Raw genomic sequence first — 21204 nt, forward strand, 5'->3', positions numbered from 1 at the left:
GCGGGGGGGGGGGGGGGGGTGGGGGACTCAGAGATGAGTGGCTCTAACTGGACCCTGGGGGTGCCCGCAGCCCGTGCCTTATTTAGGGAAAGCGCAGCTGCCGCACCGGGAGCTCCAACGTGGGCAGGGCTGCGGACCCAAAATACGCACTCTGCAGCCGGCCCTACCGGTGCCTTTTATAGCTTGTTTGCGGCCAGGCTGACTCACACAGCTAAGACAGCAAAATGTACCTGAAGCGACGTCTGATGGTATTCAAATATCCCTATTTTCTTTTCTATTTTTCTCTCCCAGCTTCCGTCCCTCTCCATCACCTCTGCCAACTTAACGCCTCCGCCTCCGGGCCTTGGAGCCGCCTTGGCAATGGCCAGTCCTGCGATTGGTTCCCAGCGGTGAAGGAGCTACTGACTCCGACCTTGTCTGAAGGTTACTTCTCAAGTTCGTGCATTTTCTCAGCGATGTGCATTCACATTAGGTCTGGAATTGTGTGTCTTCTATCAAGATTTGCAACACTCATAAACACACACACCCTTCGCTGAGTTTCATTTTTCTGACTTTGGAAATCATTTGAATCAGAAGAGTTTTCTTTGTTAAACCGGAAGGTGGAGGGCCTGAGTGTCACATAACGTGCCCACCCTTCTTACTCCTCCTTGAATTTGAATTTGTAGTGGGCCTATGCAGTTAAAGAATAGCCAGGGAGCTCAGCTATAGATCTTTATTTTCTTTTGTTACCCTTACCATGTACTATTTGATTCAGAAGAGGGACGACCGTCCTTACCTGCCACTATTCTCCATATCTGGGGACACCTTCCTAATTTAATATCTATCTAAAAGCAATAAACTAATTTTTTTTAATGTTTTAAACTGAAACCAATGGTAGGTATTTTGCCTTCTAAGAAAAGAAGTATAGTGTATATTGTTGGGGGAAACAAACCCTGTCTGCTGCTACTTTTCCATTGCAGAAGAGAGAGGAGGTTGATAGGGGACAGTTCTAGGAAAATAGGAGAACTGATAAGTGTGGGTATACAAAGGTAAGCCCTGAGCTGAGTGTGGATGTGGGGGGCAGGGAGGAGAGGAGACTGTTCCTCCACAGGATGAATTTGGGTAGGTGTGCTCTGAAGGGAGGTGCTGTGGAGGGGGCTGGAAGAGGAGGGAATGGAGAGTGAATAACACAGTGTCTGAAAGACCTAGAGAAGATACGGTCTCTAAGCTGCAAACCTCCTCCGTCTCTCCCACACCATCAGTAAAGTCCGTAGGTCCAAAAGAATTCTGTTGATAATTTTTTAAGTGTGGACCAAGAAAATGTCCAAGTCTCACTTTCTTTTTAAAAAAAATTTTTTTTACATTTATTTATTTTTGAGAAACAGAGTGAGACAAAGCATGAGTGGGGGAGGGGCAGAGAGAGAAGGAAACACAGAATCTGAAGCAGGCTCCAGGCTCTGAGTAAGAGGTCAGCACAGCCTGATGCGGGGCTCGAACCCACGAACTGTGAGATCATGACCTGAGCCGAAGTCGGACGCTCAACCGACTGAGCCACCCAGGCGTCTCCAAGTCTCATTTTCACGTGTATTCATTCTTTCCACAAATAGTTCTTGAACATCTACTATGAGGCAGATTTTATTCTAGGTGCTGGTGATACAAGGGTGAAGCTGGCAGAAGATTCCTCCCGTCTCAGTCCTCGCCTTCAGAGGGAGGAAGAGAGACAACAAACAAGTGAACAAAAGTAAGCAAGATCATTTCAGAGAGCGCTCAGTCCTGCCAAGACTCACACAGTGGTACTGGTTACAGAGTAACTGGGGCAGGGAAGAATGTGCATGCCGCTACCCAGTCAGGAAATTGGAAACCACTCCAGGATACTGAAGCAAGGAAACTTTGATACAGAGCATTTATTCTACATTTATTGGCAGGACTGGAGGAGCAAAGGGAAGGTTCTGTCCATGGGAGGCAAGGAAGAGATAGGAAGGGAGGGACAGAGAGAAGAAATGCCTTCTCCTGCGTTTGCTGGAGACATTGGCAGTGGCTGCAGCTTTGTAGACAGCAGTCCTCAGTTCCTGCTCAGACATAACATGTGCAAAAAAACCACAGAGGCTGTTTACCTTGGCTTCTTCATCGGATGGGTGATAGCAGCTTCTTGTTCTTAATCTCTAGGTGCCTCCACCCAGAGGTGCCAGACTGGCTTGAAATTCTGTAGACAGCAGGTTCCTCTTCACTTTTCCACACAGCCAGATGACAATTCTAGCTTCTCCAACGTATGCCATAGGAGAAGGGAAATTTTTTGTTTCTAAAAAATAAGACCAAAGAGACTCCTAGAATAAGAGACACTAGGCCATGTGAGGGGTTATCATGTTCTCTAAAAACCTGAGCATTCGATACTGACGTCTGAGGGGTCCCCAGTGAGAAGACCAGCCCCAACAATTTCTTTACACTATATGCATCTGTTAAATAGGAAGAAGGGATGTAAGGAAGTGGAGACATCGAGGACAGACAAATACTGAATATTTTTCCACGGAGAGGAGCACAGAATAAGCCAGTAGCTGGAGCAAGACGTTAGGTGAAGGGTTTTCAAGTATGAAGGGTCTGTAGTATGGTTGGAATAAGGCAGCAGGGAGGGCGAGATTGATGATGCAGGAATGAGTGGAAACTTACAGGAGCCCGCTTCTTGGGGACACGGGAAAGGCTGGGGGAGGGGGGTGAAATACAGAGAATAGCTGGAAGGCGCAATGTGGAAACAAGGATTCAAGGGTGGTGGAAAATCAGAGCCAGAAGTGAAGATGACTAAGCACCCGGGAATTAGCAACCCCCTCGAGAAAAACATGGGACATTTAATAAGGTGTGGAATGATGGCTTGAGCAAATCTTCACTAGATCTTAAGGCACAGGGTGATCTGTTTCACATCATTTCTCGAATAGAGGGTTTATTCATTTCTCAAACAGAGGAGGAATATTTTAAAGCTATTTCTAATGAAAGGTTTGTCTAACCAGTGTTTTCACCTTAGCCTTCCCTTTTGCAGTTTTGTCTTTTACTCTTTTATGTGCATACCTTGTGTTCTTGCCAAATTGGCCCATAGGAGGCCCTCAACAAGTATTTATTGAATTAATAACAAAATTGGACTTACTCTCCCTGTCCCTGCTGGAGCTCCCAGTTCCCGCAGTCCATGTTTTCCTAGATCTGCACTTTTGTTTATGCATCTTTGTACTGTTCTTTCCTCCCCCAATACCCTCTTCCCCCTCTCCCTTTTCTGCTTCTTGAAATCTTATTCCTGTTTCCTGATCCAGCTAACATGCAACTTTGCCAAGTCCTCTTTGACTTTCTCGGTCAACTATGATATCCCTGCCCCCTTTCCTCCTGTGGAATTTTCTTTATCTGGCTAATGTCTCTTAACATTCTGTGTCCAGAGTGATGGTTATTTGTGGAATTATGTTCCCCACTAGACTGTGAGTGCATTGAGGACAGTAACCATATTTTATTCACCTTGTTCACATTGAGCCACCCAGCACAGCCTCTGGTGAATAGGGAGTATTCAACAAATCATAGTTACGTTTTAATTTGACTTCCCTCCCCAAGTGTTAGGACTCATTAGTACACGGACAGAAACCAACTGGTGCCCTGTTGCACTGGTGCTGCCTCTTTTAGCTGTAGAACAACCTCCTAATCAGCCCAGACTACAAACAGACGGCTTCCTCTTTTCATCACTTCACTTTCACGTTTAAAGACTTTTTTTCAAATGCAACCGCCTTCCTCATAGCCTCTGCAGAAAAACACAGAATGGCAAGTGCCCATGGACACAGGCACGTTCATTTGCACACCCGCACGTGTACACTTTCTCTTTACCTCCTACCAACTGAATCCTGATAAATATTGTGAATCAGTTTTTTGAAAACCAGATTCATTGTGATATAATTTGCATACAGTAGAACATATCATTTAGGTGACTATTTCTATGCATTTGGATAAACACATTGTACGAGTTAGGTTCTTAAGAGAAATAGAATCAGTAGGAAATCACATCGAGAGAGAGAGATGGATAGAGAAATTTATTTCAAGACATTGGCTCACACGATTGTGGGGGCTGACAAGTCCAAAGTCCACAGAAGAAGGCCAGCAGCCTGGAAATCTTGGCAGAAATCAATGCTGCAGTCTTGAGGCAGAATTTCTTCTTCCTCAGGAAAATCCCTGTTCTGCTCCTAAGGCATTTCAACTGATTGGATGAGGCCCACCCACACTGTCAGGGATAATCTCCTCTACTTAAAGTCAAATGGTTGTAGGTGTCAACCATATCTACAAAATAGCTTCACAATAACACCTAAATTAGTGTTTGACCCAATGTCTGGATACAATAGCCTAGCCAAGCCCACACGTAAAAAGTACCATAGGAGGCATACAGCTCTATAATCACAACCTTAATGAAGATACGGAATAGTTCAATTATCCCCGAGAATTCCTTCATGCCTCTTTGTGGTCAATACCATCATCACCCCCTGACCATGCCCCCAGCCCTGTCAAAGCCCTGATCTGCTTTCTGTCCCTGAACTTTTGTCGTCTCCGGAATATCGTATAAATGCAATCACTCAATATGTGACCTTTTGAAATTTGCTTTTTCTGCTTAATATGATGTATATGAGATTCATCCACGTTGGTGCATGTATCAGTAGATTGTTTCTTTTTATTGCTGAGTATATTGTCTTGTATGGAAGTACCATGATTCTAAATAAGTTTTGTGGATGGGAGAGGTACGTCTCCTACATTGTTCTAAATCACACGTTACCAAAGTTTGAAATTTTATAGGCATGCAAATCAAATTAAAAAGACTAGAAAGCCCTCCTAGACATAACTCAATGAGAAGTCAGTTATGAAGTACACTCCCCCAATGCCTGCACAGGTATTTGGCCTTGAAAAAAAATAAATGATTTCATCGGCCACGTAGAGTCAAAGCCACGGTGTATTTTAAAAGCATCAGTTATCATAATCTTTTTATTGGCCATATGGCACAACGAACTATTTTAGGCTAGACTCCGTTAACTCTGATTTTCATAATGGCTAATGGCTAAGCCACAAAATCAGATCAGGGAAAGGTTGGACTCCCGAAGTAGTCATGAAGAATGCTAAAAGGTCATCATCATCATCATGTCTGATGGTCAGACATGACAGATGGTCAGAAATGACAGACTTGTGTGTTTTGGAGTAGGTGTCAATCACTCTGCATAAAAAGGAAGTGTGACTTCTATCCACTTGATCTGACATAACAAAACTCCCTAGGACCCATGCTCAAGAAGTCAAGTTGAAAGTCTATGATCTGGTCTGGTCCAGTTGGGCCAGCCCATCTGGATTTAATGGACCTCAGTCTGCTATGACTAAAATCTCTCCCTCCTCATCTATGATATTCATGACATAGGATGAAGGCTTTAAAAAAATTTTTTTTTTAAAAAATAGATGGTAGGATCTGGAACAAGATTTGAATGCCTTATAAGCTCAATACCAAAGTTGACCTATTTTCCATTGTCTATTGTGGAAACAGGTAAACAAGTACAAGCAAGTAATTGGACAAAGAACTAAAAAATTATTAATTGTGGTAAGTCCAAAGAAGGAAGTAAATAAGGAGCTGAGGTTCAGAGCATTCTAGATGGGTGAAAAGGAAGTCTTCTCTAAGACTTTTGAGAAAATACGGCAGGGGGATGAGTTTGGGGAAAGAAGTTACTGACAGAAGGAACAGCATGTGTAGAGGCCCTAACGGAGATTCAGGGTAACCGGAACAGGGTAAGCAAGCAGGTGAGGGACACAGGACAGGGTCAGAGGAGATGTCAGATCACCTGCAGCTTGTGGGCATGATAAGAAGTTTGGGTTTCCTTTAGCGAAAGGGGAAGCTTTTGGAGGGTTCCGAGAACATGGGGGTCAGATGATCCGATTCATGTTTTACAAGGATTATTTTTGCTGCTGTGGGACAGCGTTTTGCAGTGAGACAGGATTGGGAGAAAGGAGAACAGCAGGATACACTTGAAAAAGTCTGGGTGAGAGAAGATAGTGAGAATGGAGATAAGATGGGAGGCAGATAAGAAGATAGTTGCACTTTTGGAGACGCAAGCAGGCCCTGTTAATGGATTGTGACTAAGGAGTAAAGGTGAAGGGAGAAAACAGGCTGATTTGCAGATTTCTGGCTTGAATGATGTGGTAAGGGTTTTTGACATTTAATTAAACAGGAAAGACTGGTTCAATATTGGTGCCTGGAGCTCAACAAAGCTGAACTACTATTTGGGGATTTCAATATCACTAATATTTAAAGGTATGGGAATTGCTGAGATTACCTGGGAAGAAAGTGTGAGAGAAGAAGAGCCCCAGACAGAACGTGGAGGAAAGACAACATTTCATTCAAGTGAAGAAGAAAGAGGAGACCAAGAATACTGGGGACAGTGAGATAAAGAAACCCCAGGAAATGTGCTGGAAAGGAAGTGGAGAGAGTAGTGCTTTAAGAATAGGGGAGTCATCTGTGGGATGGAGCTCTATTGAGGGAATAAAAGAAATAAGGGGAAGAAACTGGGCACTAATTTTGGGAATAGGAAAGCAACTGTTGACCTTGACAAGTTTTGATGGAAGGGTCATGGGTGGGACTTCAGAAACTGGGAAGCAGGGAAGCAGAAATATTATGCATATGGACAACTTCGTTGGAAGTTTTGCTGTGGGGTCGAGCAATGGCATGTCCTCTGAGGGCAGAGGGAGCTGGGAGGGAGAATATGGGGTTTAACAAGATGGGAGATATTAATTATAATTATAATTATATGTGAAAAGAATGATTCCTAGTAGGTGGCACCGGTGGTGCAGGAGACTGAAAAGACGATGCCCGAAGGAGGCAGAGGGCATGAACTTGGGGAATGCACCTGCGGCAGGAAGGGAAACATTTCCTCCACTGGGGCCGAAGGAAAGGAGAAGATGGATGCCCGTGCTTCTGATGTGGCACCTGGTAGGATGAATGAAGGACCATGGCCGGCACCTGGTAGGATGAATGAAGGACCATGGCCGGCACCCGGTAGGATGAATGAAGGACCATGGCCGGCACCCGGTAGGATGAATTAAGGACCATGGCCGGCACCCGGTAGGATGAATGAAGGACCATGGCCGGCACCCGGTAGGATGAATGAAGGACCATGGCCGGCACCTGGTAGGATGAATGAAGGACCATGGCCGGCACCTGGTAGGATGAATGAAGGACCATGGCCGGCACCTGGTAGGATGAATGAAGGACCATGGCCGGCACCTGGTAGGATGAATGAAGGACCATGGCTGTTATCTGACAGAGGAGGGGAGAAGGGAACCTGGAACACCTCAGCAAAGAGGACAAGGTAGGAAGTCATTTTTTCTTTCTTTCTTTCTTTCTTTCTTTCTTTCTTTCTTTCTTTCTTTCTTTCTTTCTCTTTCTTCCTTCCTTCCTTCGTTCCTTCCTTCCTTCCTTTCTTTCTTTCTCTCTCTCTTTCTTGCTTTCTTTCTTTTGCAAAATCCAAGCCTGGAGAAATGAAGCATATTGATCAGCACTGTTGAAGGCTCATGTGAGATATGGGCCGTGAATTTATGGTGAAACCAATTGTCTAGTCTGTAAGATTTTGTGCAGCCGTAGTATCTAAGTTTTTCAGCTGTTCTGTTCAGCTGTTCTGGTGTAGACATGGGAAAGGAGGATGTGGGGTTCAGGTAGGATTGGTGTTTTATTAGGTAGATAAAAAGGAAGGAGAATGAAGGAATGGGATAAGGTTGGAAATGATGAGCCACAGATTCTAGGTTGGACATTGTGGGAAATAAAGCCAAAGCAGTGGCTAAAGAACAGTGAGGAAATGATGGCACTTATGATTCTACGTGGGTAATATCTGCAGCCTAGGAAGCAAAATGAAAGCTGGAGATTTCAGGTTTAAGAGGTCACATTGCCATGCTAAGAGAACAGGGACCACTGCTGTAAGAAATTTATAAGCTTTTAACAACCTCCTGTTAGAAGTGGTCATGAGCTGACTCTTTCTCTGTAAGTTACTCATAGCTTCAGGGAAGAAGAGAGCCCTGTGTTTGTATTTGGGGACACCTGGGGAGAATGTCCCACTGCATAACAGTGGTGAAGCCCTAAGGGATAGACCAAGGTGGGGTGGGCAGATTCCTTGAGGAAGAGAGGAATGCCCAGGGCCTGAGAAGGATCCTGGGTCCTAAAGCAGTTGGGTGGAAAATTCCAAGTAAACTTCTCCCACAAGGAACCTGAGAACCTGTGACGGAGGTCTGATTTTGTTATCGTTAAATGTGGATTAAATTAACTCAGTTATATTTAAATAACTCCAGCAATCTCCTCAGGAGCACCTAATGAATGGTATTCGTTTCCCTATTAGAAAGGCAGCATGTCATATTGAAAAAAAAAAAAAAATGAAATTTAGGGGCAGGTGTATCTAACCTTGATTCTTGACCTTGCCACTATTTGGCCGTGTGTTCTTGAGCAAATTGTGCCACTTCTCTGAATTTCAGTTCTCCGATCTATAAAGCAAGGCTGATAATAGTGCTTATTCATATCTTTATTCTAAGGCATAAGTAATTAAGGTAAGGAAACAATTTTGAAAATTGCAAAACTATGTGCAATGTTAGTGTAGTAGGAATGAATACTAGTCCACAAATATAGATGTGTAAGGAAAATTTGTGTTTCATAATTTTCCTTTATATCATTTGTTTAAGTTTAAAAAAATTTATATTTTATTTTATTTTATTTTATTTTATTTCCAGTGTAGTTAACATACAGTGTTGTTAGTTTTGAGTGTACAATACAGCGATTCAGCAATTCTGTATGTTACTTAGTGCTCATCATAAGTGTACTCTTAATCCTCTTAACCTATTTTGCCCATCCCCTCACCCACCTCCCCTGTGGTAACCAGTTTGTTCTCTATAGTTAAGAGTCGGTTTTTGGGGGTGTCTTTTCTTCCTTTGTTCATTTGTTTTGTCTCTTAAATTCCACACATGAGTGCAATCCTATGGTATTTGCCTTTCTCTGACTTATTTCACTTAACATTATACTCTCCAGCTCCATCCATGTTGTTGCGAATGGCAAGATTTCATTATTTTTTGGCTGAGTAATACTCCATTGTGTATATTCCTTGCATCACTTCAATTCTGAATCTGAGCTCCACCCACCCCTGAAAGTGCTCAAAATTCAACTTTGACATTATTCAACTGCCATGTCCTCCTACTATCTCCTAATATTCAAGGTTCTTGGTGTTTCCCATAACACCACAACATTGTTTTGGTAGATAGCCCCCACCAGTTACTACAGAGACACCATATGACTCCATCAAGCCCAGCATCGTCTATGGCAAACTTGGTGAGGTCAGCCTTCGCAAATGGACTATGGAGCCATCTTTGCAGAGAGAATCCTACAAGGGAGAAATCCCAGGCCTACTTGAGGGAAGGGGCCTCTTTTCCTCCTCAACCTTGGGCGATTTTTCTTCTCTTTCCTTGCCCTCAAAATGAAAACAAAAACAAAAACAAAAATAAAAATCTTTCAATCACTATACTCTCCTTCTGGGACACTTAATGTTATTTTCTCAAAGGGCTTTGGCTTTTACAAGTTCGGGAAAAACCATTACTTGGGAGTCTCTTTGCTTTCAGCTCTACCAAAATTCCTAACATGGGGATATCCCAAAGGACCTGGATACCTCTGTGAAAAGAATTAAGAGGAGAAAGTAGAGAAAAGACAACCAAAGATCTTTTAATAAATTATATTCTGTAGTGGTTATTTTTATTAATTTATATGCAATCTTGGCATGGCGACCTTGTTGGATAGTTTGCCTCATTAAGGGACTAGCCAATTCAAGAACTTGGAAAACATTGACTTTAGGAGTAAATGAGATATACATGAAAATTTTAATTCTTTCAAGGAAGATGCTAGCTAAATACCAGGCACTGAATGAATAGGAAATATTGGCCCATTTGATAATGCAGGTACTACCTTCTCTTAACTGGGAAAAGTATCCATAACTAGGCACCATTTAGGAGATCCATACATATTAACTGAACACACAAATGGACACTTATAAGCCACCTTTTTCCAAGAATGGCTTGAAGCACTGAAGCAAATTTCCTATTGAGGGTCTGGTTGCCATGTTCAGCCAGCTGGGGAAATGAGCCTCACATGGACTGTTAGAGTCAGTCCTATTTGACTAGATAGCGGTCCATCTGGCTGAGCACACAGTTCCATCCCCTCCCATGTTCCTGTGCCTGAAACGGCAACAATAAACACCTCATTTAAGACATTGCCCCTGTGAATCCAGAAGAACAGTGGCAAATTGAATGTCACTACATGATGTGTGCAATTCATCAACAAAAAGGCTCTAAGGAGATGACAGACCCCACCAGAAATAATGTGCATGAATGAAAATTCTTACTCATTATTCCAAAATCAAAACAAGGAATCTTAAAGTATTATCTAGTTTTATTCCCTGCCTCCACACAGCCTGAACCCACTACAGCATTACCAATGTTTACCCCAAATATCCAGACAAAGGAAATCTGTTGAGGTACAAAACATCCCTCCCTTTGCCTTTTAAGCCATTCTTTTCTACCACATTCTTGTTCACTCAAATGCTGGAGTGAAGGATCCCAAAACTTAATGTAGGAGATAAGAACAGGTGGCTAAGGAGATAAAGATCTAATAAACCAGCATTCAGATTTGGAGAACTTAGTTATATTTTGGAGGCAGATTATTTAATTTGCAAAGAAAGCAATGATGTAATACATTTACTTTGCAAAATAACGGAGTGCTCATCTTTCTCAAATTTTTTAAAAGTAATCTCTACTCCCAACATGGGGCTCAAACTCACAACCCCAAGATCAAGAGCTGCATGCTCTACTGACTGAGCCAGCCAGGCAGCCCTCTGCCTTATTTTTAAAATATGAAACTGTAAATAATAAAATATTTAAGTATAAAGCCAATAGTACATTTGTCTTATGAACTCCAACACATTTCAAAAAGAAAGTGAAGCCCCAAGTGATAAAGAAAATGGTCCAAGGTCACACAGACAGACGTGGGAAAACCTTGATTTAAACCTAGTGATTAAACGCTCTATGGCGACTGAGCATTTTAAGAATGTTTCAAAATGTTTTCTTTTTCTGTCTCTCCCCCTTTGTCCTTAGTTTTGATTCATCAGAGTTTGAATGTTATAAAGTACTCCCTTTTATTTGCTAAAAGAAAGAATGAATCTCTTGGCTTCCCTTATTGCTCCTGAACTAGTGGGCCGGGTCCTCACATCTGTGCCAGATGTGAGACATTGAAGCCCACCAGGTCTACAACTTTGGCCTAAATCTGACAACGTTTGTTCTCCAATTTACAGAAGTTAATTTTCTAAACCTCGAAACATTTCAGCTGAACCAGTGTGTCAATTCCAACTATGACAGTAGATAAAAACAATGTGAAATGGAATGAATGGGTGAAATGTGGTGTCTGGGTAGGAGGAAAGAAAGCATAGTCAGAACCTGCTTCTAGAAAGAGTAAGGACTCCACACACACACCTAAATCTTTACAACTCTGCAGCTCTGGCTGACCTCATTTTGCTCAGTCCATTAGCACCTCTTCCTACGGCTGAAGACTAGGCTAGTTTAGAATTAGTGGACATCACCAGAACTGTCCTACCACCATCTTGACATCCCTTGATGTCCAAACTTCAGTGACCTGCTTTGCTAAGCCCCAGATCTGTGTTCGTCAATGGACATCTTTCTGCTCAATCATGTGCAGCTTTTTCTACTCCAAGCACACATCGTCCAAGGTGAGACACCTGATGGCTCAGCAATACTTTAAATCACCTCTTGTTGATTCCATGGTTTAATAATCTTGTTCGCCACCCTATCTCGACCACTCATATCTGAAGATAAACCTTAGACATTGTCCTTAATAACAACTGTATGATCTCAATTTCCATCATCCCAATTCCGACAATCTCTACTTCCTAAGTTTCCAGCCCACTTCTTCTACTACTCCCACCTTCATCATTTTTCAACCCTTCAAAGCACTCAATCCATTAACCTGAACACATTTTCTCGGTTAACGTCCTCATAGCCTCGTTTCCCTCATTACTCCACTTAGATTCCATAGCTCATTACACTCACTCTTGTGCACTATCTCAAGAGTATATTACGTTCACTTGGAAAATGCCAGGTGTGGTTCAGTCTCCACCTACTCTGCACCTGCATCAGTGGGCTGAATGAAAAACATAAAATATTTCACTTTAAATGTATGACCACCAACCTCAGGTAGGCTCTTTTCCTGTCATGTTGTCATTCTCCCAAGGATGCTGTACCATTCACGCTTCCCTTCGGAAACCTCCCCAAATTTCTTCTTCCACCTCATTCTTAGATGATGACTTCAGTTTTATTCTATTGAGAAAATAGAATAATTTGGAAAAGGATTTCCATACTCCTGCCTCTGAAACTCTGCACTGCCTCCTTGTTAAAATGGTTAAATTCTAAGGAAATCCCCTCTGCCTGAGATCCATGATCTCTCCGTCGTCCATGGAATTTGCCCCTGCAGTCATCCCTGCTCTGTTCTGCATCATTTAACTCTATAATTTTTTTGTTGAGATATAATTAAAATACCATAAAATGCACTTCTTTAAAGTCTACAGTTTGGGGCACCTAGGTGGCTCAGTCGGTTGAGCATCTGACTTTGGCTCAAGTCATGATCTCATGGTTCTTGAGTTCGAGCCCTGCGTCGGGCTCTGTGCTAACAGCTCGGGGCCTGGAGCCTGCTTTCAATTCTGTGTCTCCCTCTCTTTCTCTGCCCCTCCCCTGCTCATGCTCTGTCTTTCTCTCTCTCTCTCAAAAATAAATAAACATTAAAAAAAATTTACAGTCTACAGTTCAATTGCTTTTAATTTACAAAACTGTGTAAACATTACTACTATGTAATTCTAGAATATGTTCTTCATGCCCAAAGAAGCCCTTTACCTGTTACCCCATCCCTCCATCCCCCAGTCCCTAGAAACCACTAACCTACTTTCTGTGTCTATGGATTTTCCTATTATGGGTCCTTAATATAAAGGAAATCATACAACATGTGATCTTTTGTGACTGGTTTCTTTCACTTAACCATAATGACTTCTAGGTCCATCCATAATGTAGTATGAATAAGTACTTCATTCCTTTTTTGGCAGGGTAATATTCCACTGTATGGATATACCACATTTGTTTAACTAATCGTCAACTGATGAACAATTGGTGGTTTCCACTTATCGGTACTATAAATAACTCTCCCATGAATGTTCCTGTACAAGTTTTTGTGCACATATTTGTTTTCAATTACCTTGGGTATATATAGCTAGGAGCGGAAATGCTGGCCTTATTGTAGCTCTGTAACTTTTAGGAACTGCTGAAATGTTTTCGAGTGCAGCTGCACGATTTTGCATTCCCCTCAGCAATGTGTGAGAGTTCCATTTTCCTCGCATTCTTATACCAACACCTACTGCCCATCTTTTTTATTATAACCATTCTAGTGGGTGTGAAGTGATATCTTATTGTGACTTTGATTTGCATTTTCCTAATGATTAATTATATCGAGCACATTAAGAAACAATGCATTCTTTCTAGTTCCCTTTTCTCTGGTTCCTTCTCTGGATGCCTTATCTGTCTGTCCTGGGACAATCTGCTGCCCAGAATATTTCTCATCTCCTCCACCCCCACCCAACCCCAGCCAAAGGTCTCTGTCCTATTTGCCATTTCTGTTCATCATGCCATCTCTTTAAGGAATACTGGTAAATGTTGATGTCACATTCCAGGTAACATATTTGCATTTTCCCAGAATTCTTAGATGACATAAAGTTTTACCCTAAAGCAATGGGTACATATAATGATGCTGTAGCAGATTGCTAAGGGAGTTATTTGGGGACAAACAATCCTTTCTTCAATCCTGGATTTGAAAGCCTAGTCAATTTCATCTCAGGAAGCCACTTAAATATGTAAGCTCCATTTTCACGTTCATTTAAAGGAGATATACTAAGTAATCATTAATTCCAATCAAAACATTCTTTCTCTGTGATCCTAGCTGTTTTGTTGTTTGTAACAAAACATGAAGATAAGTTCTAAAAATCATTTAAGCCTGTCAAAGGAAAATTTAATAAACTAGATGAAAGAGGCTCTCTTGGACATATTAATATCTAAAGTCTTCCGAATCCATGCTACTAAATACAAGTTGTATTTCAAAGGGCCTCAGGTTATAAGGACGGTGACTAATGAATTACAAAGAAAGGTAATTAACTTCCTACATTCCCTAAAAGCTTGCTTTGTGAGACCCTCTGACACTCTTTTAGCGGAGACTGTAACTTCTGATTAGCATTGTTAGGAAAATTGCCCACTTCTTTTCTATTTTCAGACTCCTTTCAGACTGGGGGTGTAGCTACAGCAGGCTGTGGAAATTTGGGAGCAGATCAGGAAAGGAAGTGTGATGTGTCAGAAGTTGCTTTGCTATTAACCAGCAGTGGTGTTGGGGCAAGTCATTTAAATGCTCTATGCCATGGATTTCCTTATCGGTAAAGTGAGGGATAAGACACGACTTGTGAGTTTCCCTCCACACCTTATGTTCAATGATCCAAGCTTTCTCATCCAAAGGCATATGAAATATTGTAGAATGTCCCACGGCTCATGGGGGTTTAAATAACATTTGAAATAAAAATCAAAGCCAAATAACCTTTTTGACCTGGACAACTTCTTTTCATGACTTACTGGAGCATTAAGAAAGGAGACTGACTGGGGTTCCTGGGTGGCTCGGTTGGTTAAGCGTCTGACTTTGGCTCAGGTCATGATCCCATGGTTCATGAGTCTGAGCCCCATGTCGGGCTCTGTGCTGACAGTTTAGAGCCTGGAGCCTGCTTTGGATTCTGTGTCTCTCTCTCTCTTTCTACCCCTGCCCTGATCATGCTGTATCTGTCTCTCTCCTCCCAAAATAAATAACAAAACATTTAAAAAAAAAAAAAGGAGACTGACTGATATTCCTTATGCAACTGGCATATCAAACAAGCTCGATGTGTGCATTGGAATCAAAACACAGTTTAATTTTTAGCCCCCTCCCCCCTCCCCATCCTTTAAAATGTTATCCCGTGGTGGTAATCTTTTGCCTGTGGTAAGCTTTTTCCTGCAAACTCCTGACTTTCTCTTCACTCTTAGGAGCTAATGCAACATTTACTTTAAGTGACAAACACCTTCCATTCAGAATATATGAAGTTCAGCTCTTTTTAATCACCAAAATGCCCAAATTAATTTAGTATAACATTTTCTTCCCTCCTCTAATGTGGACCTGCTTCTCAGAACAGGGAGCAGCATGGCCTTGGACTTCCTACTGCCTATATTACTCCTCAGAAAGGCCCTAGTGGGAAAGGCCTAGAGGAGGAAGAGGACAATTCTCTCTAGGATGGAGAAATCATGTTTTATGGGCCAGGCCCCAGAGTTGGTGAAAGCCATCTTCTGTTTCTCCCATAAAGTGCTTTGGAGGACTCTCTGGAGGTTTTATGTCCAGACCCTCTCTCTTGCAGTTTCTTTGACTCAAGCAGAAGAAAATTTAACCTGTGTTGCCAAGTGAGACTCCTTTCTCAGACTTCCATCACTTGGTGTTACGCCCTCCAACTCCCACCATCCCTCCGGGTTCTCTCCTTACCACCCCCCCCCCCCAGTTGGCCCTGTAGGACAGGATCCTCAACAATCCTATTCCAACTTAATGTCCACCATTTCTGTCTCCACTGTGGGGAAACTCATGTATCCCTTGCCTCTCTAAACCCTGGGAGACCAGTCTAACCTCAACAAAGCAACTGTTTGGGCCTTCTCTTTTCCTCAAGCTTTCTGTGGCAGGCTCAGACGACATCCCACACTTGGCCTTACTTGCTCGCTTGTAAATCAGGAGCTAGTTTTCCGTGTATCCTAATGTCAGGGCACATAATTTCAGTACTTTCTGAGTGGACGCCTTAGAGGCAATCTAGCCCAAGGGCTGCTGCCCTGCAGGCCTTTAAGTAGATGGCCCATTTTTTGCCCTCTGACAGTCCCACCTGCTCCCAAAAGACGGGTATGAGGAAGCAGAGCAAGGCAACAGGTCTGTCCAAAAAGAAAACAAAAAAATGTTTCACTGAACTCTTCTCCAAAGCTTTTCTCTAATGCTTTATATGCCTTGATCTCATTGAGCCATCCAAAATGTGAGAGATTTTATTAACTTTATAAATTCTGTGTTTGAGAGTGATGGACAGGTTTATGCCTCCGTTACTAGAATCTAATATTTATTGTGTTGATGCTTCAGTTGAAACCAATTACAGGAAGAGTCTTCTTCTACCATCCTGTGACAGTCACGTTAAACCCATGGGTGACATGCTGTTACAAAAAAACAAACAGCAAAACAAAAACCCTCAAAACAAAACAAAACAAAATTTGGAAAGATAACGCAACAAGGGAAAATATTTTAATCGCTCTAACATGAACACATACTTTGATGGTTTTACTTTCGAGTCTATGAAGCCATGGTTCTTTTATAGCTGTAATCTAATTGTACAGACATGTTTGCAATCTATTTTTTCACAACGTATTCCTCACAAACGTTTTGTGAAGTCATGCTTGGAATTTAAATGTGTACAACGTTATTCCCTACGTTGACGTGCCATTCGTTCATCAGAGACTCTGAGTGCCCACTCTGTGGCTGGTGCTGGTTGAGGTGCTGCGGAGTTGCTAAAGTTAAAAGAAGTAAATATTCTGCTTAGGGGAGTGCAGATGATTACAAGGCAGTACTGTATTTGTGACAAGACAGTAGCCCATATGAAGTGGGAGTAGAGAATAACACATATCTGTGTGGGTTTTGTTTTTTTTTTTAAAGGAAATTAGGAAGAAACCACACAGGAAGTGTTAATGTGAGATGCTTATGGAGGGCGTGTGGGAGTTTGCTAGGCAGACCGGCAGGGGGAGGGCACCCAGGTGGATGGAACAGCCGTGCAAAGACCGGGGGGTTTATTTCAGTCTTGTAAAAGGTGCGAATGCTTTCTTTTCTTTTCAAAACGGTTACTGGATTATTGGAAATTACTCAATAAGTCTCTTCTCAAGTATAGAGTTCTACTGAAAAGCTTGCTTGATCATTCGGTTTCTGGTGTTTCTTGGTCTACATCCAGTGTCTCCATGCAGTTCCAAGGACTGAGCCATCTTTTGGAAGGGCCACACTCCTTAAAGTATTGTTTCTTTTTAATGGTTTCAAATGTCTAATAAGCTAATCTACTCTCAAAGCTTCTTTGTCAAGCAATTTTTCTCTAAGTTGTTATAAGTCTAATGTTTCCTTAAAGGAACATTAGCTCTCTTTTGATATTTTAAGATGTCAAAACTACTTTTGATATTTAAAACACTCTAAGACAAAATGGCTTCAAATTTTTAGCCGAATCAATCATCAATTTCATCACATTCTCTTTACCTTTGGCTTTAGATAAAAATCTTACGCCAAAGACTTGAGGCTAAATCTCACAGATTGTTGCCGTTTCTGCTGGTGTTTTGTTTAGATGTATTTCTTCACACAACCTCAGGAGGGTGTGTACCTTCATAACCCTTTGGGTGATTTCAAAATATCTCTAGTTCCTTAAAAGCATAGGGGTTAGTCTGAATCTGTGTAATTTAATCTGTGGAGCAAAATCACCTGATAATTACCTACTTCTCTACATACAGAGGCGTTCTTAGGAGCATTTGGAGATGGTTGGGCCTCTTACTTTATGCTCAGTGTTAGGTTTGCATCAATTTATTTCCATGGACTTCCTTCTCTCCTTGCTCCTAAAGCTTAGGGAAAAAAATATACACAAATATAACACATTCGTAGTAGAGGACCGATTCTGAGCCAAAGGTTAGGTTCCAGTGTGCCCCCAAAGTACCTGATCCACAAGTGGGATGGGTGACTAGTCACTGACCTGCGGGGACTGCAGGCTATAGCAGAGTGAGGCTGGAGGCTACTCTCCCAGATTTTGGAGAGTAGGCGGGATAAGTTTTCCAAAGGTATTACACGTGCAGTACGTGGGCCCAAACAGTACTGCCAGAATGACGGAAAGGCTTTAGAACTTCAACACTGCTGCTGGAGTAATTCTAGAAATAGCATCCTTGGCATAGGCATAGCTTTCCTGAGAGGCTCATGTGATGTGCCATCCTTCAGTTGGCCTTGGATGCAATCATGAGTGTGGCGGAATGGGAGAAAGAACAGGCCACCTGGTAGTGGAGAGCACCCCAAAAACTTGGGTGAGACCAATCTAGGAACTCTGTAGTTTAATTGGATGAGACCTAGAGAGGGCGCATGACCTGGGAATCCCTGTGAGTTAATAACCAGGGGGAAAGGAGCTATTTAAGCTCCTATTAAAGCTATTATTAAGGGATTTAATTATATCCATTTATACACAGAGGCTAATGGGATCTGGCAGAAGATGAGTTACACATAAACACTATTTGAATAACTTACAGTTAATCAATGTTAACTGGACGATGTTGGACACTTTCTTCAATTTCTAGGATTATAAAGATTTGGGGACTGTCCTAACACCAAAACAAACAAACAAACAAACATATAATCCTAGAATATTTTGAGACACTGGCAGCATCACATGGTAGGAAAGTCATTGAGTTGGAGTCAGAGGGCATTATTTCTAGAAGTTCTCTTACTAATTTGAGACATTCATTCATTTCACCTCTCTGGTCTCATATCCTTTATTCATAAAATGAAGCAGTTAGGAAATGTGCTACAAAATTAAAGAAACTATATGTCAGTCTCATGCATGACCATAAATGGAAAATTCTCCAGTAAAATTCTAACAAATGAATCTGCTAGCGTATTGAAGAATGGTGCGCTTTGACCATGGTGGGGAGCGCTATGGCCTGAATGTCCGTATCCCCCTAAAATTCCTATTTGGAAATCCTAACCCCCAAAGATATTAGAATGTGGGACTTCAGGAGCTGCATAGGTCTTGAGTGTAGAACGTCCATGAAAGAGACTAATGCCCTTATAAAAGAGACCTCACAGACCTCCCTAGTTCCTTCCACCATGTGAGGCCACAGCAGGGAGGCACCATCTAGGAACCAGAAAGAAGGCCCTGACTAGATGCTGAATTTGCCAGTGCCTTGGTCTTGGACTATTCAGACTCTAGAATTGGGGGAAATAAATTTCTTCAGTATAGAAGATACCAGTCTCTGGTCTTTCTTTTTTTTTTTTTCAACGTTTATTTATTTTTGGGACAGAGAGAGACAGAGCATGAACGGGGGAGGGGCAGAGAGAGAGGGAGACACAGAATCGGAAACAGGCTCCAGGCTCTGAGCCATCAGCCCAGAGCCCGACGCGGGGCTCGAACTCCCGGACCGCGAGATCGTGACCTGGCTGAAGTCGGACGCTTAACCGACTGCGCCACCCAGGCGCCCCTCTGGTCTTTCATTATAGCAGCAAACAGACTGACGACAGAAGGTTTACCTCAGACATGGAAGAAGTGTTCAAGGTTAGGCATTGTGTCAATTAATGGAAGTCATTACATAAATATTTTAAAGGAGAAAACCACGGGATCATCTTTATAAATTGCAAATTACATTTGACACTATTAAGCATCCATTCTCATAAACCTCTGTGTATGGTAGATCCCTCCTTATCTTGATAAAAGCTAGAAACCAACAACGAATATCTATGGAAAACCCAAGACGTTCTTATTGTGGACAAGACCAAAACCAAGACGAAGATGTCCATTGAGGTAGATAGTCTGTGAAGATACCGCCCAATGGACACATCTCCTGATATGCACCCCCTTGATCAGTCACTTTCACCCTGAATCTATTATAAGCAATCAAAAAAGCTCAGAAACCAAAAAATGAAATGATATGATGAGATTAACTTAATAGAAATAAAATTTAAAACTTGGCATGGTGAAATTTTACTCTAAACAAAATTAAATGACAAATCAACGTAAATGTTTGCAACCTAATGGACAGATAGATGGACAATATCCATACTGGATAATGTTCTCATAAATCATTATGAAAATGAGAAGTACCCCATAAAAAGTGAGAAAAGGCTATGAATAAACATTTCACAGAAGGTGAATAAAAATATCCAGTAAAATCACTACTAACTAAAAACAAATAAAAATGAGATTTTATTTATGTATTTATTTATTTATGCATGTATGCCAATGTTGGCCAACAATTTAAAGAATGAGAGCATTTAATTAAGAAATGGTCACTCTCTAATTGTTCTCTGGGGTTCAAGATCTCTTTCTTAAAAATATTTTTTATTGAAGAATAATAAACATAGTGAAAAGTATTCAAAACCTAAATGTAACTCTTCATAGAAAAGTACAAGGTAAACATTTGTGTAATCAGCATCAGATCAACAAGTAAAACTTTAGTAACATCTCAAAAGCACATTTCATGGCAGCCCCAATTACTATCCCTTCCCTTCTATTCCAAGATAATAGTATTCTGATGTCTAATACTCTAGTTTAATTTCACCCATCTTTGAACTTCACAAAGGTGGAATCATTCTCCTATGTCTACCTTGTTTTGCTCAATATTATATTTGTGAGATTTATCTTTGTTATTTCCTGTAATTATAATTCTATTTGTAAAATGCTTCACAAAATTTCACAGTATGAATATGCACAATTTTTCCTTCTACCCTTAACATTCAAGGTGTTTCTAGTTTGGGGCCATTATGAATCATGATTCTGTGATTATTCCTGTATGTGTCTTTTTGTGTATATGTTCAAACATTCCTATCTTTTTATACCTAGGATTGGAAATGCTTTCTCAAAGAGAACGTGTATGTTCAGCTTGCATAGATAATGCCAGAACCTTTCCCAAAGTTTTACCAATTTACCAGCAATGTATAAGGGTTCAAGTTGCTCCTTTTTCTTACTCACACATAGTAATGTCAGTCTCTTTAACTTTAGCTATTCTGGTGTATGCACAGCTTTCATTTTCATATTCCTGATGACCAAGTCCAGCAGCTTTTCATGTATTTATGAGCCATTTGAATAAGCCTTATAAACAAGCACCTATAGTTCAAGTACCTTGCCTCTTTTGCCTTGTCTGTGCTTTTCTGACTGAATTTTAGAAATTCTCTCAATGTTTTGTATAGAAGCCCTTTCCCAGAAAGGTGTTGCAAATTCCTTCTGTTCTGTGGCTTCCTTTCTACTCTTTTAATGGTATCTTGTCATAAAAAGATGTTCTTAATTTTAATATAATAGA

General features: G+C 41.4%; 1 long non-coding RNA gene across 9 annotated transcripts in view; it reads left to right on the forward strand.

The window, feature by feature from the left end:
• The window catches only part of LOC123606682, an 80510-nt gene that overhangs the window by 4518 nt on the left and 54788 nt on the right, over positions 1-21204 (forward strand). For 7 of the 9 annotated variants that reach the window (XR_006716440.1, XR_006716442.1, XR_006716443.1 and 4 more), the window contains exons 2-3: positions 292-472; positions 1624-1720. This is a non-coding gene — a long non-coding RNA (uncharacterized LOC123606682). Of the gene's footprint in view, positions 1-291; positions 473-1623; positions 1721-7147; positions 7329-21204 lie in introns of those variants that run through there. The other 2 variants (XR_006716436.1, XR_006716439.1) reach the window with 2 other exon arrangements.

Source organism: Leopardus geoffroyi, chromosome A2 (assembly GCF_018350155.1).
Source record: "Leopardus geoffroyi isolate Oge1 chromosome A2, O.geoffroyi_Oge1_pat1.0, whole genome shotgun sequence".
Classification (NCBI taxonomy): Eukaryota; Metazoa; Chordata; class Mammalia; order Carnivora; family Felidae; genus Leopardus; species Leopardus geoffroyi.